General features: G+C 39.5%; 1 protein-coding gene across 6 annotated transcripts in view; it reads right to left on the bottom strand.

The window, feature by feature from the left end:
• Positions 1 to 24,391, bottom strand: part of OTUD7A (OTU deubiquitinase 7A) — a 117,520-nt gene extending 93,129 nt beyond the window's left edge. For 3 of the 6 annotated variants that reach the window (XM_052671829.1, XM_052671830.1, XM_052671824.1), the window contains exon 1: positions 15,323 to 15,462. The gene's annotated coding sequence lies outside the window, so the exon portion shown is untranslated. Of the gene's footprint in view, positions 1 to 15,322; positions 15,463 to 15,494; positions 15,600 to 19,024; positions 19,215 to 24,227 lie in introns of those variants that run through there. The other 3 variants (XM_052671826.1, XM_052671825.1, XM_052671827.1) reach the window with 3 other exon arrangements.

Consider the following 24,391-nt stretch of genomic DNA (forward strand, 5'->3'; position numbering starts at 1 on the left):
AGTCTGAACTGCAGAACTAAGAAAGCGCTGTGTTGTTTATGCAACTTAAGCTAACGAAGTCCATTAATACTTACTTCAAATATATAAGCATTTTAATCACAGAAAATACTCTTTGAATGATAACAGAGAGATACAAGAGGGATGCTTTTAGACCGTTAACCTCTAATTAGAGTAATGCTTTCTGTTTTCTGAAATCAATTACCTCCAGCCACAAGCTAGCAGCCAGCTGTTGACCCTTCCCCAGCATAGCAAAGATATGCCCGTACATTGAATTATGCAGGAAGCACCAAAGAAAAGGTCATCAATAAAAAGTTAGAAGAAATGTTAAAAATACATACACCAAAAAGCATAATAAAAAGACACTGTATTGATAGAATTAGTCCATCTTCCTTTTTTTTTTTTTTTTTTTTTTTTTTTTTTTTTGTTGTAAGTTTCACATGTGTATCTTCACACAAATAATCCTACAAAAGACTCCCCCGCTGAGTAAAGCACTGTACGGTTACCTGAAATGTGTTGGGTGAGGTATTGCAGCATGCAAAAGTTCTCACATTATATAAGACGCCAAAGAGTACAAACTCTGAAATTATCACAAGATGTCAGCTGACAGTCATGCACTGTCCCTGCTGTTTTGGTATCAACACATATTCACATTCTTTCCCTGTCAAGATATCTCATAAATTCAGTACCTTTAGGAAAGGATGTCTGGTACTAGAGATCAGAGTACAAGGTGAATGAAGTTTTCCCTAATGGCACCAAACACAGCTTTTAGCATAAGTACATTAGCTGTTGTAGACAAATGAATAGCTTAAATTGCAAATGCTAACAGGCAGCAGATAATTGGGCTTATGTTTGCATCTGTGGCTGAATGTCTGATATTGAACTTTTGAACTCTCATGTGAAAGCTCAGTGCTTGCTGCAATCAAGAGAGGCTGGCTGTAAATTTTGAAAACACCTGGAACAAACAGAATTAGCACCTCATGAATCCTCCAATAAACACAGAGACTGAACTTGCAATTAAAAGGCCAGTCGTGTACCATATTTCCAGACACTACCTAGATAAATGCATGAAAATATGGATTTGGGTACCAAAAAAAAATGCTTTCCAGCAAGCAGGCAAAAATAAAATATAAAAATAAATGGCCAAGATAGAATTAAGTGAAGAAGGGGCAGAGACTCTGGAACTAAGGCAAAAGCCTGAATATCAGAGGGGCACAGAGAGCCAGGAGAAGTCCAGAATCTCAGCCAGCAGTGTCCAAGACTTGTAACTACGAGAAGCTGCAAAGCACAAAGCAATGTGCTTTCCTACCCGGCCTTCCCAAACCTGCAGTGATGTCTCTGGTGAGATACAAAGCCAAGTCCTAGTGAACAGGATGCTGGCAACAAAGCAGCTAAGTGAGTATGCAAAATGAATCAACCACGGTAAATGCTTAAATCCTGTGGGTTTTTAAATGAACTCCAGTATGTAGCTCCATCAGAGGCTGATTTTTGATGTTTCATCTGTATCAGCTGTAATAATAGTTTCCTGTTCGTTCTCCTTTGCAGGCTTTAATCTACCTCCTGAAGACCACCAATTAACAATGGTTAAGCACACTTCATTCACCAATTATGACATAAAAACAGAAGGAAAAAAATAAATAAAACCCCCTAAATCAGGAAGTACTTATACAGTTAAAGTTACTTTAATAACTGCAAGCCTGAAATAACTGGATTTCAATCATGGAAACATTATCAGAAAACAGCAAACATTCTTCTGAAGAGAAGTACATATTGTACTGCTAGTTGCTACCTTGTGGAAAAATGCAGCTGAAGCTGAAAATAAAACACTACTCTAAAACTGAAGTTCATGATTAATAACAGAAAAGGTTCTGAATCCATGGAAGGGTATCAAAGAACATTATTCCACAATTTCCATTTCAAGTATCATGAAAAGAAGCAGACAGAAGTATAAAAGCTTGGGCAAAAAAGAGCATCTTAGTCTCTTGGGACTTCATTTCATGCTGTAATTGGTGAAAAGTCTCCCTTAAAAGGTTATAAATGCCATATTAATTTCATTAGGAAAGCCTCCCGTGGCATATTAATTTAGCTTCTGGCACTGTTATTGCATCTTTTCGGATACACAAAATCTTAGGAGGCAATTTCATTAACAGTAAAGATCTGAAAGAAGTAACTATTTTAAACAGATTGGTGATAATTCAGCTTGGAAACGTGCATGTTTATTAATATACTCACACTCTTCTGATTAACAACATACTGACACAGCAAGAGAGAGCAGGCTGTGCTACTGAAATTATGTTATCTTCAATGTCTTTGTCTTTGCAAAGATTGCACAAACAGCTCTCAGAAGATTAATGGCCTACTCCTTTATTTAAGGCAGATACTCATCCTTAGTGATCACGCGTAAATTCTGAAGCTAAGCATGAAATTTAACATCTAACTTATCTTATGATGCTACAAAAGACTACTTTTTGCCAAGCACTTGCTACACTCAATACTGTAGGTAATTCTAGACATATAAAATAGTCTAATTGCCAATCTGCACGACAGCACTATCTGCTTCCCAATCCTGACCTCAATTCTGTAACATGATTTATACATGCAAGCCTTTGAAGCTACCTACTTCATCAGTTACTAGAAGCCGATAGGACCTTTTTTGATATGATAAAATGTAGCTATATGTAAAACAAGTCCTAGAAAAATGAGCATGCTGACACTTATAAATCTCACATTATTATCAAGTTCAAAAATATAGCATGAATTCCATATGCATTACATCTCTGTAAGTTCTAAAACCTGCATAGGATTTCCTGCTAATTGAGTCATCCCAGGCACAGCTATCAGACAGTTTTCCTCGGACCATCCTTCAAACACGTGCCATTCATTCAACCCTGCTCAATCATGAGAGAAAGAAGACAGAAGAGCTGCTTTAAACCACAAAGGTACAAGCTGTGCAAACCAGAGCTGCCAATGTTAATACATTTATGATATCTAAGTCTACAAGCCAGGCCCGAGTATCTTTCTAAGAGGATGTTATTGTTCAAATAGACCTGTAGTTTTTTTCAAGCAGAAACTCCACCACCAAATTCTATAGCTATCCCAGGCACCTCTTCATCAAAACAGATTCCAATGCAGTTAATAACAGATACAAAGTCTGGTATCCATTGGTACATAAAACCAACATTTTAGAACAAAAAAAACCATTACATAAATGCACAGAGACACTTAGACACTTTAGGGACGTTCAGCCCTACCTCTGGGAACAGTCACATACATCTCATCATTCTTGGTACACTTTTCCATTCTTTGGGCGGTTTCATTTCCAATTTTTCTTGAGAGGTACTAAAAATAATGTTTAGATCCACAGCAGTAGGAATAAAGTGTAACTGGCTACCAATCAAATACACATCACAGAACAATTTTCAGGAAAATAAGTAATCGAAAATTAAATTCCTTTAGACAGAATGGAAACAAATTAACAGAACAAGATAAGCATTATTAAAATGAAATAATTTTAAAGCCATACCAGCGCAAATATGCAGAAAAGAAAGGCTTGGAACAGCACTGCACATGGGATTCAGTCAAATACGGATGAAAACATAGCATGAATACTACTTTCCTTTCAATAGATTATCTTCTGTAGAAAACAAAACGCAGGGATCCCACAGAATCACGTCTGACCAACCAGCCCTCAGACCAGGAACCTGGCCAGCTGACTGGTACTCATAAATTCTGATTATTCTTACTAAATTGTAATTATTATTGAATCACATACTGTTTATTTTAGATTATAAATTCAATTTGTTGCAACCACACTTCATTCTATTCCACTTTAAAAGAATGCCTGCTTTTTAGGCTACCATCTGAGCTGACATGAAATGCTGGTTTGCAACTTATGAACTGTCTCCAAAAACACTCTGCTTATTAACAGCAGTGTCTGCTCAAACACTCAATCAACAAACATTTTCTCACTTATGTAATTGCTACAGAAAAAAAAAAAGAAGGCATACAAGGAATGCCTCAGAGAATGCCTTCAGTTATCTGCCAGAGCTTACAAAGGACTAAAGATCTTGAAGTTCAGGTTTAAGTAGACATATGTCTAAGCACTTCTCATCACAAAGTACAGAAGTGCACAGAAAACTGACGAGGCCTTGTGGCTGATAACCAGATCCACTCTTCTGTGGGTTGTGTTTGATCCTTTTTCAAGTATTGAACTAATTTTTTTTATTGGGGGTTTCACAGCTTAGCTATTAGTGAAGTTACAACTTCGTGTGGTGGTTCGGTCATCAGGACAAGAGCTTAAAAACTACTTCATATGATCTAAAAGCCTAAATTCGATTCTAAGAGGTTACGTGATCCCTTACAGTACCATACTCACTTTTCAAGTGAGTCCAGGAGCTGTGGAAACTTTTAAATCATTTGCTCTGATTGAGCTACTGATATTTAAAAAAGAAAAAATAGCAACCATTCTAGTCCCCCTCTTCTTCCAAAAAACAAACCTAGAATCATGTCAAGAACTGCCACTGTGCAAAATCGCTGATCAAAGACACACCAAGCCACTGTGCCTCTGGAGCTGCAGCCTGCTTCCTGTTACATTTGATCACATTAACCAAATCCTGTGATACCTGCACAGGTAGGAGGACACTTTCATGAAGAACAGACTATTTCATTTGTGAACTACTATTAAAAAGAAATATGCTTATTCTTAACTGTAATGTTTCTTGTTAAACTGTGAAATCCTGCTACAAACTTCTGTAAATACAACAAATCCTCATCTTATTTAACATGCATTATATGCAGTGACCCAATTTAACAGTGCAGGGCTTGAAGAAAAGAAGAACTGTTAGGTCTACAAATATATAACATCACTTCATTCCAGCCAAACAAACAGTGGGAACATGCAGAAGCAACACAGAATGAGCGCTGCACCTTATTAGCAGCTCTCTGCACCCAGTTGTTTCATTAAACAGGTTACAAGCTCTTATGTTCTCTATGCTCAGGAATTTAAAAAATTAAAAAGAAAATAAAAACAGCACCTCTTTTGGCAAACTAACGTAGGATGAACAAATGGGATTTCAAATAGATTCCTAAAACTATGTTTTGAGAATGACCAGGGCTAGAAAAAAGTTATAGCAGTATTTTTTTTCCAATTACACAACAAGGTTCATATGATCAACTTATAGACCATCCCTATGTTAAAAAAAAAAAAAAGCAACTGTATGAGAATTTAAAAATTCAGTAGTTCTTTTGAATAATTATTTTTGCCATTTGCCCACGCCTATAAAACTGCAGCTACATTTTCAATAACATCTTTCTTTCTTATCAAAACCACGAGGAGCTCCTTATAACTTTATACATACATAGGCTTTCATACATGCAGGCTCTAAGACAATCTATTCATTCTTTAATTCCACCAAATACAATAAAATTTCATAGACACATCCAACGAAGATATTTTGGTTTGGGGATAAAACATCCCTGAGAAATCACTGATATACTGATACAGCATTGTTTCAAGCATTGCAAAGTAGATCTTTTATGCACACACATCAGTCATGACAAGTGTTTTTACAACATCCAGGACTTCACTGGAACCTTTCTGACAGCAAAAGATTTTGTTCTTCCAGATGTGAAAAGATTAACAGTAAGGAACTTAAACGCAGTCGTTGGCCAGCCACTATTCCTCCATTTCAACTTAGATGTGTTTTATGGCACAGCTATTCCTTCTGAGGTACCTTCTGCCAAAGGGACTCAGAGAACCCCACAACCCAAAGGTTAATTTCTGACATTATTACCCCACAAGAGGTTTGGGAGAAGCGGATAGTTTGCTTTTGTAGCTTGAAAGCTCCAGAACTCTTTTTCTCCTGTTCTCAGAGTGTGGTAGCATGACTCTCAAGGCCACCTATGCCTTGTAATTTAAGTAATTTAAGTTATAGTCAGAATCTTTTTCTCCTTCACTGCTAAGTAAACAAAACCTTCATGCTGTTCTGTATGCTCATATAACTTCTATAGGACAATTACTGGGGTAAAAACAGCCATGGGGTCACTTATAGCCACTGTGACACACTGCGCACAAAATAAAACTGCATACTCTTCAAACCTTTTCCTCACAGAATTATACCATCTTTCAGGGAGGAAAACCTTACAAAATCCAAGAAAGGATATTCTGTGTTTTTCTTCCACGTGTGGCTTTTGAGATCTTTCCTCTCATGAAAACACATCCTTCTATTTATAATGATTAGGAAAGTATTATATATTAATTGAGAGACACGTGGAACGAAAGCTAACACATGAAGAAACTATTTCTCCTGTTTTCAAGTAAAGTATATTTTTCAGAGACAAAACTGGAAGGAGGAAAATGATAATGGCTCCTTCTCAAATCTCATATCAACAGAAGTCAAGATACTATCGGCTACATACAGTCATCTTATCAACTACAGATATTTACATCTGGGATGTTCAAGCATGAATATTCATTCCCTGGTAGCACAAAGCCAGTGATTTATATTTCTATGTCAACTGAGGTCTACATTTCAGTACACAACAGTCTGTGCTCATAATAACTTATTTCAAGCACCTGACCTGCTCTGCTACTGAGGGAGAGCAGCCAAACTACTGATCTTCAGCTGGATGCACATTCCTCAGACTTTGCACTATGACTGTACCTTGCTTATCTGCTGAAATGAGCACATCATCTTTTTGCAGCCACCGGGCTTCCAGGCCTGTACATAAGCAATACATCATGGCAGCACGACACATGTGCCAGTAAATCACTGCCTTCAGAAAACACAAGGACAACTTGATTAAAAGATTCCTCAGTGTGTAGCAAGCAACAAACATTCTGTAGCATGTGCTTATGATCACAGACAATAGCAAGCTCAACCAGACTCAGATCCTATTGTTATCTCCTATCATAAGCCCTGAGCTGCGATTCCCAAACTACCAGCCTCTGTTTGACCCATCTTAATGTACCAATTACACATATTCTCCTTCTGAAGGGTAAAGAAACTGAGCTAAATACTTGGGGATAGATTCAGCAATAGAAAGAGGGTATCTTCTACTGCAGTCCAGTGAGAGACAATGTAATTGTGTTTCTTGTTTCAAACAACACAGCACTAGGCTTTATGGTGCTACTCTTTCTTATGCACATAGTTCATGTACACATGTCAGAAGAAATCCTGAACGAGGAATGAGAAAAATGCAAATCGTGTTGCCAAGGAAGTAATACAGACATCTAAATGTGGTTTCTACAAGAGAACTTCCCTTTTTGATGGGTGAGAAAGAAGTGTAACATTCACAGCATGTTTTTGGTTTTTTTCCCCACAGCCCTTAGCCTGTTCCTTCTTCTTGCAAGAAGCAGGCATCCTTTTACTAATCCTGATTAAATTCTGCTTTGGCCATTTACAGTCTGCCTATTAATCTTTGTATTTCCTGCCCAAAATCATTATTATATCCTTACTCTCAGTTTTGCATCTTAGAGATACAAGCATGATTATAGACACAGAAGAATAAGAGAATCAGTAAAGCATGTCTGGAGCCGTCCAGACGAAGAGTTATTTATATCGGTGCAAACAACTCTTCCTAGCTTATTTAAAACTCTGTCTCTAAATATTCATCAATGAAGAGAAAAAAGAAATTCTAGCAAAGCATAAACGCAAGAAATCTTCAAACATAAACAGATAGATATGCAAATTTTGTCTATCTGAGGTCCCAACATATTGCATTCATACAAAGAAGCCTGGAGGAACAAACTGTCTAAGAAAAACACAGCTTTTAAAGGACCTGTCATTTCAAGTGTTCCTTACTCACTAAAAGTCATCCACAAAAACAGTCTCAAAAGTTCCTTCTCCTTCATACGGGTCTTCCAACACAGAGGAGTCACTGCATAAAGCCAAATAGCAGAGCATCTAATTCCCCCCTACAAGGACATCATAGCAACACATAAGGGGATGTGAGAATAACTTGTGGGACCTCACATCTTTGAGGCACACTGTCACTCAGACGTAGAGCTTCCCCAAAGTGACCTGGCACTAGGCTGCCCTACCAAAAAGTTGAAGTTTTGCTTCAACTTTTACATTTATAGAAATTACATAAAGCATCTCAACCGTTACTTCTGTTTTAAATTCCAAATTTTCTTGTTAACTTTTTACCTTTGACCCTCAGCTGGTAAATGATCAGGCACTCCAGTATGTACGATTCATGAAAAGGTTATTCTTTCCCAACAGCAATTTTTTTGTTCGGTTGGTTTTGTGGTCTGGTTGGTGCTTTACTCACGGCAGTTGTTTGTTTTGTTGTTTGTTTGTCTGCTTTTGACAGCATAAACTTTTCAACCTGCATATACTTCATCAGCCTGAATTTCTTTCATGTTATCTTCTTGGCCTCCTCAGGAAGACACTGTACTCATTACTCATGTCTTCCCGTGTGTGCTGAATACCATCTACTTGCAACACTTTGGTCTGGATCCTGGTCTCAGGCACTTATCCTGAATAGAGCACACAAGCTGTCTAGGCACAGCATCTGACAGTCTGTGTTTCCTTCTACAGTTCACTGCTTACTACAGTCTGAACATCACTAATAAGCTCAAGTTTACCACCAACCAGTATCCAACCTCTAAACTGATCTCAGTGCTCAGTGAATATTCTTTAACACAGGACAAAAGCTCCTTAGCAGTATTTTAGAAACTCTTAAGACAATATAAGCATTTTCACAGAAACTTAACGAGTATATATCTAGAAGACATATTTAGCATCACTTCCTTCATGTCCTTGCTTAGCAATTTCCAATCACATATAAGCACCTGATACAGTTGCTCACCAGTAACAGAGAAAGGACTCATTCCAACCAGAAGACAGAACAACTCAAGTCACAGAATGCTTCTGGTACTTTGTCTTACTGCAATAGATCTCAGAAGAAAAAGAACAAGCTGATCAAGATATTGTCTGTTGAATGTTCTTACTTGGCATTCTTGTATTTAATACAAAGATGAAGATAAACATAAACAAGCATTATTTACTGGTAGCTGGATGAGGTTTCCGACCTACGTGTATGATTAAGATGAGGCTGACCATTCACTTCCAATTTTCTTAACGTGCACCAAAGCAACACATCTTACATTACTAGAAATTATCTCACTTGAACACTGAGATTTTAGACAGCATCATATTTTCTCAAGCAGCAACTCAAAATCAGTACCTACCTACAACATTCCCACCTCACCAAGAAATTCTAAAAGATATTTAACATTTTGTAGCCTTGGGCGTCTATGCATTAAGCTTAGTCAGGAAAAAACATTGTCAGAAAAAAAGTACTGGCCTTCCAGAGTAGCTTCCTATGACTGAAGTGAGATTCAGTTCACGATTTGCATGGTTCAAGGCAGGTGAGCTGCTTTACAATGCCAGGTTCCCCAATTCCACCTCTGTCATTATTATACCTTGAGGGCTACACAGATGCTGCCTAACGGACACAGTGGTAACCTTTCCTTGCTGAAAGAGCGTTTTTGAAGAAAACGATGCTTACTGCACTGCTTAGAAAGTAATTACAGTAGAAGAACAAAGTGACTTAACAACAAAAATCAATACTGCAAGAAAGGCTTCTACTCCAATGCCCTTGTTCTTGAGACTAGGAGTCCGTGGAATGACTGAATTGTCAGCCACTCGAGCATTCAGTACTTAGGACCAATACAACTGCAGCCTGGTCTGCTGTAAAATACAGAGAGAATGCATTCAATGATTTCTTAATCAAGAATATAACAGAATTTCATTCCTGCTAAGATGCTGAAAAATGCAGAAAACTTAAGACTTTTTTTTCATTCAGACTTCGAAACAGGCAATGATTATTTTACCAGTTTCTATGGTACTATCACCATGGCAGCTAGCCATTTTAATCAAAGGCATTAGAACATATTTCTGATAACATCAGAGCAACGCCTTCGAAATATATTACTTCTCCTGGCCATATGCAGCAGTATCAACTTTGCAAATTTCCGTATGACAGAGGTCACTAATGGCATCAGCAGTCATCAGAATTAGAAATGTGATATTCCGAGCATCTAATAATGAACAAATTCTCAGTGTTCCTTATTCCAACTCCAGAAACAATACTGGAAATATAATCATTGAAACAAAAGCTCTCTTACAGGTTGCTTGCTTTCTACATGGGTTTTACCTCTTCTCTGATTAACTAGTCTATATGTACCATTACTCAGTAGATTCCAAGAAAACATGCAAGTGAAAGAAAACTGCCATGGAATACTGAGTAACTGAAAACACTGACAGATAAAGATAGCTACTCTCACATTAAAAATAATAAAAAAAAAAAAGCTGTTCTCTGCACAGGTTGAATGGTATTGAAGCACTGCATGCAAGCCTGAAATTGGGGTAAGTGTGCTGACAGATGAAATTTTAAACGTACAACATGAAACGTGCTAATTTCACTAAATTTATCATGAATTCTTTGCAGATATGCTCATACTTGAGAAAAAAAAAAAAAAAAAAAAACATTAAAAAATACCCTCATCAACTGAGCTCTTGCATTTTTTTTGCCATAAATAATCTGTGCCACAATTCAACATTTTAAAGCAGCTTTTAGAACTACAGCACAATGTCAGTGGATATTGACTTTAGGAAGCCCCTTCAATCTGAAAAACAACAAGAATTCACATTCTTGTATGTAACCTGGAAAGCAATATATAAATAAGTGATGTATATATATGTAAGCTTGTTCAGAAAGCTTAGTGCATCTAAAAGGTCAGAGCCAAAGACATTACATTTAAAAACAAACTAGCTCTAATACCAAGAAATACTGCAGAAAGACGTAAACAGCAGATGTGAGTACAGTGAGATAGCTGGTGATGCATTTCAGCAGTGGCAACAGTGGGTCAACTCTGCTGGTGCAGATTACTGAGTGCAGCATGCAGGCTCTTGCTCATCACTGGCAAAAATGCATTGCTAATGGTGGTGACTGGGCTGAAAAACAGTACTTTGTTGCTGAGAATTTGCACTATCAGATAGTATTACTGCGCTCTTTGTATCTGCTGCAGTTTCCACATAAATAAACAGGAGGTATTGTTTTTGGAGCAACCTTCAGAAATAATAATAAATATTAAACAACAGTACAATTTAAGCTGTTGCTCTAAAATACAGATGGTCATGGGGGAGCAGGGGAAAAAAACAAGAACTCCTGTTCGAAGTTAAAAAGCCAAATGACCCATTCCTAACTCCATCAGAGCTACAAGACGTGCCCAGAGTTGGTATTTGGCATGTCAGATATTGATCTAGATGTATGGAACTTCATATATGGGGACCAAACATTTTGTCAGCCAGTGATAAAAAGCAAAATTGTCCTTTGTGAAACAAACAGCAACCAACTACTTCTCCTCCAAATTTCAAAGGAGATTACATTTTCAAACTATCTTAAATTAATATTCTTGTCTTGAGATTTCTGTTCTTTTTTTGTTTGTTTGTTTTCTGTGGTGGTTTTTTTTTTTCCAAATTAAAATGCATTTCAAAATGCTGAGGCTAAGATATTAAAAAATAATTTCTATAACTTTTAATTAAATCTAATAGTTACGTCCAACAAAGAATTATGTTGTTTATTTCAGAAACAAATCATGTTTTTTGAACAATTGAAAAGACTAAATTGACAGTTACTGAAATTGCACTATTTAGATATAAAACCAGGGTTTCTGGAATTTATAAGCTGAATTCAATATGCAACAGTCTGTACTTCAAGCTTAAATCTTTTCCAAGAGTCCATCCTAAGTACAGATAATGTCAGCAATATTCTGCAGGAAAACACCACAGCACAGCCCTTCAACAAGAAGTCACTGGTATAAACATATCCGAAAATAGATGGCGCTGACCCCAGGTAAAGGAAGAGCAAAAAGCTGAAGTAAACTGAGAAGGAGACTTGAAATTAATTGTAATTAGCTTTGTCTCTTCAAACTACTTAAGATTAATTCAAAATACTCGTCACAAGTACAGTTATGTTACAAGTCAGATTTCCCACATCTCCAGTCTCATTAGTTTCCAGTTTTATCAGATGCTTGGGTCAGCATCTGGGCAGCCAAAGGATGGTAAAAAGTTGTTTTGTTATAGATACATGCATATACTAATTAATCTGCCTTCATAATTAAAATTTGTTTACTCACAAGGAACTGCAAACAGTTCTACCATCTTACTCGGCTCGGCTTCCTCAGTCTGGCGTCACATACCACTCTAGCAAACCAATGGTGAAGAAATAGAGAACGATGCAACGCAACATCTATGCAACATTTATATTCCACCTGAACTAATGAAATTCTACCCATATATAAGGCTGTACTGCTGAATTCTCAGTTCATCAGTTCAAAACAACCACGTTTTTATTTTTCCTCTTTAGGAAAACACCAAGTAATTTGTTCAGGAGGTCCACACATCTTTTAGCTCTATGAATCCATGTTGGTAATGCACTGCATATTAACTATAAATGAACTACTAGACCAGAACACCTTCAAGAGAAAGTCTTTTCTACATCTTTCAGTCTTCAGTTTAACAGCCACACGATACATCTTACGGGCTTGCCATTTCTTTAACCAGAAGTTTGTTTAATTTTTGCCTAATATGAGTCCTAATGTGTTTCATTAAATGCAAGTCAAAAGGAGGTTCAGATTTCATGACTTTCAGGCAATACAGAATGCACTGAGCAGACAAAGACTACATCACACTGAGATCTGAAGTACAGACTGCCTGGTGACAAACATTCTGCAAGTTCTCTCAGTGCTTTCCCACTTCCAACCTCAACTTTCTCTCCAGCAACACGCTACTGTGCGGCCATATCTTGACAGAATGATTTTCCTCCTCCAAAGGCTACAGCAGTTGAGTGCGTCTTAAGGCAACAATGAGGTAAATAACAATACGTGACAACAAGACCAAAACCACATTTCTTAAACTCTTATGAGCCTATAATGTTTAACAGAATTTAAAATGTTGGCAAATACCATTTGTTTTCTCCAAACACAAAAACGGTACTAAAGAACTCACAAAAGAAATGATATGTAAATCACAAGGAGAACCACTGTGATTTAAACATAGCTTCACATTACAAATTCTACATCTAGTACTATGGCCAACAAGTTGCTTTTTTCCTAGCAAGTAACAAGAAAGGCAACAACTAGCACAACAGTTGTGCTGGTAAGATCTGAGTCAACGTTCATATATCTGCTCACACGTGGCCCTACAAAAATCCTGGTCTAAAGACCCATTCACAGAAAGTCTTCTCACTCCCTGGCCTTTTTGCTGAATCCACCAGCACGAATACATGTGACAGCTGCCAAGAACTGTTAGAGATGAAAAGGTGGAGGCTTACTAAACACCTTCCCACCTGCTCATCCTGCACACTTCAAGTCTACAACATTCAGCCATCATCATCCTTACACTGGCAAACCAAAACTGAAGCTCTCTAGATCTTATCTATAACGTTACGTTTTTTTGTTATGGATGTCACACTACAATTAATCAAACAAGCAATAGTTTTATATATATATATATATTTTCACACATACATATATATGAAACAATTAGTTTATTACACTTCATGCTTAATTAGCATCATGTTATTACTAGTTATTAATTACACACGCATTATGCTGCCCTAAAGATGACTGAGCTTCCCATAAACCACTTTGTGAACATTTCTATTCCGCATCGTATCATTAGAACCAAAGTGAAAAAGCACACAGTAGAAATACTCCACACCACAACTGATGCTAGCATCTTATCAAAAGCCTGCAATAAAAGTACTGCAGAGAAAGGTGGGCACATTCCAACTCAAGCAGGGAAACTCCAGCATGCCCTTGTAGAAGCATGTACACCTGGGCACAAACTGGCTTTCCTCCAGATAAGAAGGGAGACCATTTACACAATCCACATCAACAGCATAAAATGGAGACAGATTCAGCCTTCAGAGCTATCACACTCATTTTAATAACAGATTATAAGAAAACAACTCTTTTCCTACCAATAGCACTTTCCTTCCAGAAGCTCGAGATCTTTTCCTTTAAATCTGTGCCATAGCAACCTTCTCTGAAGTCAATGTCACCTACCTGTAAGGACTGAGTTAAAATGTGGGCCAAATTTAGCACATTAGTTTCCTTTGAGCTTAAAGCACTCCATTTCATCCTGTACACGATTTGAGTGGTAATATGTTGTCTCCAGCAACGTATTTTCAATCATTCCAGAGCAAAATACTTGGCCTGATCATCAGTTTCAAACATTTTTCTGAGATGAAGGTCAAATGGGAAGCATGAAAGGTTTCTTTCTGTTCACATATACATTTACATCCCTACACTAGAAATGGCAGCACTACTCAGGCCTGAGGAGTTTGTTAAAATACAACACTTACACTTGGTCAATTTTGAGGTGCATTTAACAGACAACAGGAAAGACCATTCCCTCTTGCAGTGTGGAGTGTGTATGCTCACACAGCCATGACTATCACAGTGTGTGTACAACAGGGACCAGGGATGGGAACTTACCGTGACAGAGCTACAGCAAAAGTGGTCAATGATGTATTTTTTTTTATTTTCAGCACAGGGTCATGAAGGGCTCCGCACCATTAGTGCAGACAGACAAGCAATGAGCCCCAGAAAGAGCTGAGAAGAGACATTTCCTACAACCTCCAGCATAAGCATAGAGGTAGCGAGCTTTTAAATTCAGATTATGTAAGGTCGCGTGCCTCACTGCATTATGTTTTATGTGCACATTACCTCTCCCTGCACAGAATCACACCCCGTAAACTCCAAACAATCGTTATCTGCACAGATTCCACAGCTCTTCCAGAGACAGAACAAACAGCACACACACATCCCACATCTACCTGGCTAAGGTCGGCTCCCCACACGTCCTGCCAGGGCTCGGCAAGCACGGGAGGGAGGAGGCACCGCCTGCCCACAGCGGCCTCTCGCCCCAGCAGGACCCGAGATGCGGGCTGCTTTCGGCAGAGCCGCGAACGCGGGAGCGAAGCCGGGCCGAGAGCCTGCAATGCAGAAGCCCTTCCCGGAGCTCATCAATGAGCCGGGGGAGACGGGGCGGGGGCAGAGCCGGCGGACCTGCCACATCCCCCGCCACGGCGACCCGCGGTCGGGCAGCTCCCGAACGCCGGCTCTGTCCTTTCCCGGCCAAGGCTTCGCCCTCCGGCCGCCCGCAGCTCCGCGCAGCGGGAACTTCTGCGGCAAGGGCGGCCGCCGGCAAGGGCACCGCTGCGGGCCGGGCCGGGCGCACCCGGGCCACCTGCCGCCTCACGACCCCGGCCCGCCGGGCGCAGCGGGGGAGGAGGGAGAAGCGGCTCTTACCTGCCGCCGCCGCTCCTCGCTACCCGCCCTCGCTACCCGAGCTCCATCTTCCTCTGGCGGGTGGGGGGGGAGCGCCCAGCCGCCTCCGCCGTCCCCCAGCTGCCGCTTTCCGTCACCGCGGTCCCCCCACCCGCCCCGCAGCCGGCCCCGCGTGCCGGAACGCCAAACCCACCTCCCGCCTCCGCCGCCTCCTTCCCATGAAGTCACTCACCGGCCGCAGGGGCCCTCCCTCCCCGCGGCTGCCCGCTGCGGCCCCGCGAGCCGCCCCGCCCCGCCCCGCGCCCGCCCCCGCCGCAGCGGCACCGGCCCGGCCGCGGCCCGCAGGCGTCGCGCTCGGCAGCGCCTCGGCCCCCGCCCGCCCCTCTCCTTGGCGGCGGCGGAGGAAGGACGGCGGCGGCAGGCCGGGGCCCCCCGAGCCAGCGGGGTGGGGCGAGCGGCGGCTGAGCCGGGAGACCGAGGGAGAAGAGGGAAAGAGCGAGGGGCCGCCTCCTGCCCGTCCGTACCCGGGCATCCTCGCACCTCGCCCTGCTCTCTGCAGATAGGCCCTGCTAGTGTAGCTGCTGCTTTTCACGTGCCCTTCATTGTGATACTTCGCATTATTATTTGCTCAAGGGATAGCAGTAGAGTTCACTTCAGCTCACAGCGACTTCTCAGGTACCCCGGTTTCAGATACTCTGTGTATACAGGTGTAGTCGTTCAGTTGAAACCTCCCTGCACCAAAGCAGTCTCTCTTCCACTTTTCCAGTTGAAAAGGTAGCAGTTAGGGACATGCCTCTGGACACAGCTGAGTGTTACCCTTTTCCACTCCCACTCACTTAGAAAACCAGAAGCCTGTAAGAACATGGACTTATGCAGAACATGTGGCAGAGAAGGGAAGATCATGGCTACAGGAGTCTGTCAAGAGAAATCTCCTCCTTTAGAAACAGAATTCTCGACTGAAATTGGCCTGCTACAGATGACAATCAGTTACAGATACAGCAGCACTAAATCTTCAAGTCACAAGAAAGAAATGAAATATACCGTAAAGCTTTTGCACCGATGCAGCACATCCAGGAAGTACAGTTGGTGATGCATCTGAGGACAGTTTTGTAGATACGGATTTTCAAATCATAAGCAAATGGCATTAGATGGTTAGGGAAGAAAACCAGGCCAGTTACTGGAATTACAGCTCTACTAGAATCTCAGTATCAGTTTGGAATATTGTTGAAATCCCACTTTATTCCCCATTGCAGCTGAGGAGGAAGACATAAATGAAGAAGTTGCCAGCTGTTCCTTAGCTAGTCCTTTGCTGCACATGCAGAGAGCTACAAGCTTTTGCATACAACCTATGACCAAAAAAAAACCCACAAAAGTTCTGTCCATTTGGTCTGCATTAAGTGAACTTATTCTTCTCCTTACAGGAGTTCTTTAAGTTCATTACTGAAGATTTTGTGCAGAGTTCCCTGCTATGATCTCAGGTTCCTTCCAAAAGCAAAACAGGCACAAGCAGAGCTGTTCTTGTTTTCTTCACCAATGCAAAGACCAGGATTATTTAAGTGCAGCAAGCAAAGATAAATTGTCATATATGTGAGTAACAAAACAAATCACACTTACAGAAAAAGATACTTCTGTCTTTTGCTCTTGATGTGACTGCGTATGGATTGTACTACTGATAATTCCTAGATAGTCATAGTTCTACAGAAGATCATATGTATTCAAATATCTGCTTTGGTAGAGCTTTGTCTTGAGAAAGAACTCTATTTGTGAATACTTGAAAATACTCTCAGGTAACTACTCCAGAGCTGTCTGGACTGAAGATATTTATTTTTGAAGTCAGAGAAGCTATACAGGTGCTGAAGTCCAAGTGTGGTTTGATCTGAAGGTTCTAAGCTGGCCAACTGGTAACACAGAGATGGAGATTCATTGAGATAACTGCTTGGGAAAAGTGGTCACTTCTCTCTCTCTCTTCCAGACAAAGCCAGTCATAACCATAGCAGAGGTCTGAAGGGCTTCGCTTGACCTCAGCAAACAAAATGGTGCCTAGAGACACTCAGGGAGCAGCCTTCCTATTGAGACAGTTTCCTTATTCTTCACCTTTTCTTACCACTAGCAAAATTTTCTCTTAGGACTCTATAATGGGAAGACATGTTTTGAGCAGTCAAATTCCCAGACAAATGCAGAAAGACTGGATCTCAGAGGTGCATTAACATACTTTGGGGAAATTATGTTCACACTCTGCAGAAATGGCAGTATCTCCACTAGCAGCAGCCTCAATGATTTAACAAACAAAATTCTTTAGTCCAAAGAGATACAATCAATAAGTACTGTGATCTATCTGAAAATCTCCCTCATCTTTGAGCTAGAAAGTAGGTGTGTAGCAGTTTATGAAGACCAGTAACTCATTCAGAGGTTTTAAATTTCCTTTTAGCGAAAGCAAGTGTGCAGACGACTGACACTTCCTGCAAAATTTACTGCATTATTTCTGTGACCACACATGGATGCAGGGTTGAATAAACAATAAATAAATGCACCTTCACGACTTCTGTTCTACACAGTTCATTGGTCCTGGCAGCTGAGTGGCTGTCAGCGTAACATGACTCTGGAAGCAGACAGCTTCCTGTCATGATGAAAGTGATCTCACTTCTCCCTGTCCATTCACATAAAGCACCACTACTGTGTTGTCTCTCATCACCTGTCTTGCATTGCTGTGGGTCAGTGGCAGAACTGATCACAAAATATGCAAATTTACTTTGAGCTCAAAAATGTCTTGGTACAATAAGACTCATTTCTTGACTACTACTAAACCCAGATACAGCCTCATGTGTTCTTGTCTTCCAAGGATGGAAGCGGGTATCCTCTTGTTTTTTTAGGTAGGTAAAACTAGAACATCTCTGCAAGAGATGGCCAAGAGTCCATCTCCCATGAAACAGAAATGCACACTGAAGGGAGTTTACAAACTTACCAATATTTAAAGAGAACAAAGAAACTTTTGCATTCCAACTGAGCAAAGTAACTTTTGCTCTTCAAACAAATTAGTAGCATTCCTAATATATTCTTTTTAAAAATTATCAAAAGAAAGCATGCTGAAATAGTAATTGAATAAGCATTCTACAGCATGCTTCAAAATCCAACACTTTAAGCTGTTATACACGGGGGAGTGTGAGGAGAAACATATATCATAAACTCAAATACAGATTTACAAAGTGTGTGCTGCTAAAACATATATATGGACATGGACACGAGGTCCACAAGACCTCACAAACAGCACTGAACTTTCCATACAATATACTAAAATCAGACACTTGGCTAAATAAAGACAGAGGTAAGAGCAAGAGCACTATGGCTGGGTTAGTTCAATCTTCTAAGCAGAAAACAAATTCTGTTTTCTACTTTCTATTTCAAAAATAAATACACGATCAAGTATAACTGCAAGCACCAAAAGAGATAAATAATAATTTCTCTTGATATTATCACTCTGTTATGGTAAGCTTATAGCAATAGTATACATGAGCCTGAGAGTCACAAACAAATGGTCTGAGGTGTATTTAAATCACCATTAAGAGTTTCACCGCAGCATACACAGACATACCTAAAATAGCCTTAACCTGGCTAACATAGGTAGTCATGCTGAATCAGCAATATCCATACAAAGTTACTTAGATGCTATGCTTCTGAGGACACGCAAAACTCAGAAAGTTTATTTTGCTAGTTTAGTTCTCTTACCTTGCTTTGTTCTCTACTTCAAGGCACAGTGGTTTCATCTTGGCTGCTTATCTTCAGGTCTCAAAATGCAGAAAGTTTAATACGGAAGCAGAGATGCTTGTTTCCCATTGTAAGAAAAGCTGAATGAGTCTCCAGGATGTTTTTTCTCAGCAGGGCTTCTTTATAGAGCAGCATTCTGCTTCTCACAGCACTGCAAAAGTAACAGCAACCATATGTATACAGATTGTATCCCATAGAGCCTTGTGTTTCCCATTCTGTAAATGCAGCAATAACACAGAGGTTAAATAATTTGAAGAGAGAGATTCATTACCAGCCTGTGGAAGCATAGAATTTAATTGCAGGCTTGCCTCTCATTCTTATGAAGTTTTCACACAAAAGCTTCAAAACATAAAAACTGAATGTACCCTTGTAAATACTACTAACTACTCCAAGTATTTCAGGCAGTTGAATTAAGGACAATGACTCAAATGCAGTATCATGACCTCTAAGATACTTTGCTGGTACTAACAGACTAAACGATCTCTGTCAAAGTTGGTGCAACCTGCCTGGAGTTTAAAAAATAAAAATTAAAAACAAACAAAAAAACCCTTTTGGAGAGTTTCCTATCAGCCACACAGGCCCTCTCAAGTCCTTCTTCTCTGCTACCATCTTTCAGATTCCTGCCCTCCTATGGCATATTTATGAAGAATAAGCAACACATATGGTAGCCATATACAATGTAGACTATTCAATTTTATAATCTTGAATTTCAGTTCTGCCATGACTTGCATGTGATGATCCTTGTGGGTCCCTTCCAACTGAGAAAAAATGCCTTTTGATTATTCCATTTGGACTAAATAATTTTACATCTATTATCTATACATCTATTATGGAAAAAGATTTCCTCAAAGGCCTAGGAAAATCTTTACTCTAGATGTAAGTGAAGGGCTACAATAAATAAGTCAAACCACACACAGAGGCCAGTCGAAAAGGCACAAAGGACAACTTGAGTTGTGAATACCTTGGGAGATTTAACGTGAACTACAAAGAGGATAAAATCACTTTTAAAAAAAAAAACAACAAAACTATTACTAAGTAATTGTAGTTAATAGCACTTAAAATTACAGTTCCTGTGAGTTGCTACTTCTTCTCCATCTCCTCTCCCTTGTATAGATCAAACAATCAGTATTTTCACTACTGAATTCCATGCTGAATTTCATGAAGCACATGCACTGCAGACCAGGTCAAGAACAGCAGGGCAGAGGGAAGGAAGTAGGAAGTCAGTCTTGTCACTTCCTTCTCATCTTTGACATTGGGACTCAGAAGAGATTATTGGTCTGGTAGCTAATTTGGTTTTAAAAATTGTTCTTATTATTTGATGTCATTGAAATGTGCAACATTTCTTGCCAGTCAGCTGGTTTTATTAATTGTTAACTCTGGAAATATCTTCTCAGCATGAACATATTTTTCTATTAAGTCACTTGGGAAGTTTATTTCTTCTGTCATTACATCAGATCATTATTTTACAGTTACAAACAGATTGCTATCAGCCTTCAGAGGCTTTAAAAATAATACAATATGGTTCCTAGCACTTCCAAGCAGACTGAGAAATGCCACCCACACAATTAGCAACACTTTTTTTTTTTTTAAACACAGCAAGCAAGATTCTTTCTCCAGATGTTACGGACTTAATTCTACAGTAAAGAACTGGCACAGATCAGATTCACTAATGCACTAAGCCATGAAACTTCTGCACTGAAACTTACAGAAAATCTGCAATGCTTTTACTGCTTACTGGAGAGAAATACGATCACTTCAAATATTTCTCAGGCTATCTGATACAGGGCACTTCGTTAGTATGTTTCTACAGCTGTACTTAACAACGTGCTCTTATTACTAACAAGAGTAGGCATTATAGAATATTGCAAAGCTATACCTCAATGAGTGAAGAGCCTAGACCTGTAACCATACAGTGTTGCTGAGACAGTTGCATATGCTCCATGGCTTTCCACTGCACTGTACTACAAAGAGAAGGAAGATATTCCACCTCTAACCAACTCTCATGGCACGCATGGGGAGGGTCTGGAAGTTGTTAGCATCAAAGGTGAAACCATCTTCTAGTTAAAAAAAGATTAATTGATTTGAACAGCTAAAGGATCAGCAGCATTATACCTGAGGGACACACTGAGCATTCCTGATTTATAAATAATAAGAATTCCTAGAAGGAAAGGTTATTTGCTTTTTTTTTTCCTGCCTAATAGTGGCCACACTCTTGGCTGACATTTGAACAGCTGTCAGATCACCTAAGTAAATGTATTAAAATTTAAAAACAAGCCAAGGTTAACTTTCCTAATACAATGGGTTCTCAATGAACAGAGCAGGGTCTTATGATGTAAAATTTGGAACTTATGCAAGAAAATAACTGCTTATGTGCAGTGAAAATGAGCACTCAGAACAGCTAATCCTGGATGTGAGCAATAATCTAGCAGTAAGAGTTACCTGTGAGCTTTCTTTAAGAGAGAATCACTCTTTTGCATTATCACCACTGCTGAAACATGGGGTTTGTTCATTTCCACAGTGAACCAACGTAAGTGAGAGAATACCTGCTTGCGTTCCTGGTTTCTGCTGAGCTGCAAGCTGCTAACACATATTTTTAGGCAAAGGCACAAAAGTACTGTTCCAAAAACCACAGAACTGATTACTGGACTTGTGACATTACGATTGTTTTGAAAAGAAACAAACTACTACTTTTAATAATTAAAAGCCCTTGCAAACTCATTACAATTAAAAATGAGCCATACATTCTGCTCAGCTTGCAGAAGCCTTGAGAAATCAAATAAAACATCAATGTCTGTCAAAGGTTGTAATGATGTCAAACATTTTACTACCGAAAATAAGTAAGTCTTCTTCTGTATTACTGTGTTCAGCTTGAGCATGCTTTCAAATAAAGACAGTCAGAACCAAAAAAATTCAGACACCTGTACAGGCATGGAAAGACTTCTAGATGAGAGACACTACATGACATGCCACTGGGGAGAAAGTAGTTGTGAGTTTCTGTTATCCTTGCAGTGCAAACTTGAAGGAAGATGCCATAAAAAATGAATGCCAATCATTAGAGTTATGATACTCCCCCTCTCTTTCAGTGCATTAACCGCCACTGGAACTGGAACTCAAATTCACAACACATCTGATACTAAGAGATTAAACAAAGTAGACAGACAGACAGCTCTGGAATTTTCCAAAATGCCTATGACATGATGCAAAATTCTCACCAAAACATACATAGAAAATTATTAAGAAATATTGTTTTAAACATTCACAAAAGGTAAACACCATGAACTGCTAAAGAAACAGTTATTCTTGCCAAGAAAATATCCTACTCCATCTGCCCTGCACATCAAAATAGTGTCTAATATAAGGTGCAGCATTCCCCATGATATAACTTTGAACACAGACTTAAGTCTTCAGTGGTAAGAACTTTTAAAGATCTCCATCGATCCCCAGTCAAAAGAGCTAGAAATTTTGATCAGTCTGATTGTATCTATTCAGACTCACATATTCAGTTCATGTAGTCAATCGCTGCAAATAGAACATGAACCTAAATAGCTTATTACTATCACCTTGATCTTTTGAATTTTTAATCAACTAAACGTAATTCTGTCAAAATTCCTACATCACTACTTGAACTGGCAACAAACCAGCTCCTGAACATGGTTGTAAGAGTAACTTCTTGGTCCAAAGACTGCTTCAGGCTTGAGACAGAAATTATACAATGGTCACACTGAATTAGCAGTTGTCATAGGGATGTTGGAGACCATTATTCCCTGTGTGCACATGCAATCCCTACTAGCATTAATGGGGTTACCAAACACATTGAGAGGAAAGCTGGCCCCATTATGTGAACACTGTTGAAAAGATTAACTGATTTTTCATGCTAGATGGATAGAATGGAAATTTTCAACACTGATTCATTGAAGAGTAGAGGAGCACATACTGCTATTAAATGAATTTGTGACACAGAAAGGGACTGAAAGCTTGCTTTTCAAAACATGGGGCTACAAAGACCAATCTCATACCCTAGGAATCCTTGCCTTCAGTATTTGGAAAAAACTACAGGTCTGCAAATGAGGATATATGGACCTGATCCAGGTTTCTGCCATGGATGTGAGCATGATTAACAATACAACTTAATCTCTCTAAGGAACATTTATACCATCTAATGTAGGAGCCACCTGCAACAGGTGACCAAATTGTAAATCTGCATTCCCCATACAGTCAGTAAAGCCTTTAGAAGACACACCAACCTAGCTTTACTACTCTCCACTGAATATTTAAGTAGCCCAGTCTGATGCTGGAGATGCTTAGAGATAAATGGTTGTTTCCACTAACAGTAAAGTATGCACTGTCTTTTCAAATCTACTGGTGGAAAAGACATTAAATATCAGATGAAACATACATACAAACAAGGAAACACTAGACTATTGCCCTTTTGAGTAAAGGTAAAACAGAGATATCAGGCCTACACAGGGCCACCCTTCATGGTGAATTAAATTGGAAATTATCTGCAGAGAATTCTCACCCCAAGTTTTTGTAGCGAAGAGTTAAAGCAAGCACAGAAGATAGGCAAGTCCGAATGCTGAAAAACAGACACATGTAATCTGCCTCCCTGGAACATCCAACAGATCTGTAAAGTCCATGGGGCACAGTGTGACCATTTAGAAGCGCTGTAGTCACCTGGCAGAAGTGGGCAGGGAAGAGCTCAAAAATGCAACACGTGTGATATGAACAGGTCAGCGGAGCAACGAGAAGACACTTCTCAAAGAACCTTCTAAGGGAAAACGGGGTAAGAACCTTCTTGGGGTTCAACCCCTACAATTCTGTGATTCTGAGATTCCAAGGAGTAGCTGAGGCACTCAGAGCTTGTCCTGCGCAGGTCTGAGACAACTCTTGTGACTGATTGTTTCTAACTTGCATGCCTTCAGCAGTGATGAAATACTGCAGTCCTGTCTCTTGTAAATAGTTGTGACTTTCGTAGCAACAATTATTAAAAAAGAGATAATAAATATACAAAAATATGTATCTGTACATACGTACATACACATATTTAATGTAATTTCCCCCATTCAGAACTTTGGCTCATCTTGTCACAAGAGGGAAAAAAACAATTCAAGATTTTGACTCTGAAAAAGAAATTCTATTCAAAAGAATGGGATAAGGAAAATACCTGAGTTTAAACATGCCATGTTTTTCAGGAGTTTGATATTTCCATGTTGCTTGCTGAAAGAAAATTGAAGCCAGTGGCACCAAGAGGAAAATTTTCCAAATCCACAGCAGGATAAAGAAGTTCTTTGTGTAGAACACTGAATAGAAATTCAGCTCCTCCTGCAA

This window comes from Tympanuchus pallidicinctus, unplaced genomic scaffold (genome assembly GCF_026119805.1).
Source record: "Tympanuchus pallidicinctus isolate F22 unplaced genomic scaffold, pur_lepc_1.0 scaffold12, whole genome shotgun sequence".
Lineage (NCBI taxonomy): Eukaryota > Metazoa > Chordata > Aves > Galliformes > Phasianidae > Tympanuchus > Tympanuchus pallidicinctus.